The sequence below is a fragment of the Palaemon carinicauda genome, chromosome 11, assembly GCF_036898095.1.
Source record: "Palaemon carinicauda isolate YSFRI2023 chromosome 11, ASM3689809v2, whole genome shotgun sequence".
Taxonomy (NCBI): domain Eukaryota; kingdom Metazoa; phylum Arthropoda; class Malacostraca; order Decapoda; family Palaemonidae; genus Palaemon; species Palaemon carinicauda.
In genome coordinates, this window is record NC_090735.1 from 38,838,298 (window position 1) to 38,840,797 (window position 2,500).

Sequence of the window (2,500 nt, forward strand, 5' to 3'; positions counted from 1 at the left end):
TATATATATATATATATATGTATATATATATGCGTTTGTGTGTATGAATATGCATATAATTATAAATGTATAGAAATATATATATATATATATATATATATATATATATATATATATATATATATATATATATATACATATACAATATATATACATATATACATACATACATATATATATACATATATACATATATACATATATATACATTATATATATATATATATATATACATATATATATATACATATATATATATACGTACATACATACATATATATATATATATATATATATATATATATATATACATTATATATATATATATATATATATATATATATATATATATATATATATATATACATATATATATACATATATATATATATATATACGTACATACATACATATATATATATATATATATATATATATATATATATACATACATTATATATATATATATATATATATATATATATATATATATATATATATATATATATATATATATATATATATATATATATAAATATATGCTCTCGGGGTAACTAATAATCAGAGAGAGAGAGAGAGAGATATACATATTTAAATCTTACTACTGATTACTTCATGTAATGAGACCTTTCAAATATATGAAGCAAAAAAAAAAAATTAGAAAAATTAACAAAATTGAAGTAAGGGCACTATAATGGACCAGAGTTTAATGTTGATAACAAGAAGGATGAATTAATATCAAACTGTGCATTTGATGGAGGCTGAGGGGGTGGGGGGAGGGTACTGGTTTTAAGATGATTTATACCTAAATAATGAGATAGAATTTGCTTTTGCAGGAGGATTGATTACGCTTACTTGTCACGAAAAATGACTGCAAAAATAAAACAAGAATTTCTGCTCCGATCTTAATCTGTCATTCTCGTATAAACGATGGATTGGGGTCATTCTGGCAAAAACAGATGAAATGATGATGGAAGACAATTCAGTTGCAGAAGTTTCTGGTTTTAAATACGTTGTATCATTGCTGGAAAATTGAGATAATGCTGATAATGCCTGTATATGATGCTAGAATTTTTCTTCTAATATAATAAAAATACCAATTCGTCCTGCACATGATGTTACTGTCATGTGACGCTAGATTTTCTCTTCGAATATTAGAAAAATGGTCTTTCACATGATGTTAGATAGACTGATAGTATCTTCAAGTAAAAACAAAAGAAAATATAGAAGAATATGATTATATTGATTCGCATATGTATAGATAATAAATCTGATCTTAGGAAGTAACATTCATCTCCTGCACTTATTTTCTTACTTTAAATGGAAAACCTAGCCAACTGGAAGGAATATAGATATAGGATCCATTTGTAAGAAAATACTATCTAAAATACTCCATAAATATAATGATATAATTTCCAACCAATTTTAGGAGGGTCTGGGGCAAGGTTATATATAATTATACAAAGTTTTGATTTTTTTTAACACAGAATATCCTTAGCTCACTACGGGAAAAAATATAGTTAAGAAAATGTAATATGATATAAAGTTTGTTTAGAAAAAACCCTAGATATTTGTTCATAAAATAACCAAAAGTATGCATATATAGCCTAGTTTATACAGTACTGAAAATTTTCTTGCGAACCCCAGTACACATTATCTATATACCAGTAGAACAAACAACAACAATAGATAGTCATCTCTCTCGATACCAAAGATTCTGCTTACAAAATTTTCACGCTGCAAAAAGAATTTTCCGACTCACATTGCAAAAAATGTTTCGCACTACGAAAGGAGTTAAGGTACGAGAGCCAAACCGTCACCGAGACTGATTTTGAAATTCGTGCGGCGCCAGCCCGTAAACTTGCCACCATCCTCCCGCGCTCCCTTTGGTTTTTCCCTACTCAGATGCTAGTTACCGCCTCAAGATCCTCCTCTCCTATTGGTCAGCATCTACTGCACTGAATCCGACGATGCATCTACTCATTGGCGTTCCTCTTGCATCTTCTTTCGGCAGTGGTAATGTACGCATTAACTTAGTGTTTGTGATTTTGCTTTTGTGACTATTGTATGTATAGTGTTGTAATATTACGTTAGTTTATTTGTCATGGGTCCCAAAAAAGGTACTGATGTACAGGGAAAAAAGAAGAGGATGCTTTCTATGGACACAAATATGGAAATAATTAAGAAGTACAAGGCTTTTTATGCGGTTAAGTGTGATCACGAAGGAATACGGGCAAAATTCGTCTACGATAGGAACGATCCTGAAACAGAAGGAAGCCATCAAAGAAGCCACACCTTCTAAGGCTGTGACTGTTTTCTCCAGCAAGAGCAGTCACGTCCACAATGAGATGGAGAGACTGCTGCTTGTTTGGAATAAGTACAAGGAAATTGCTGGAGACATGATCACCAAGACGATAATCTGCCAGAAGGCCAGCAACATTTTCTGTGATCTCGAGAGTGTGCTCAGCCAAAGACGTCTCATGAGAAGAGACATCGAAGC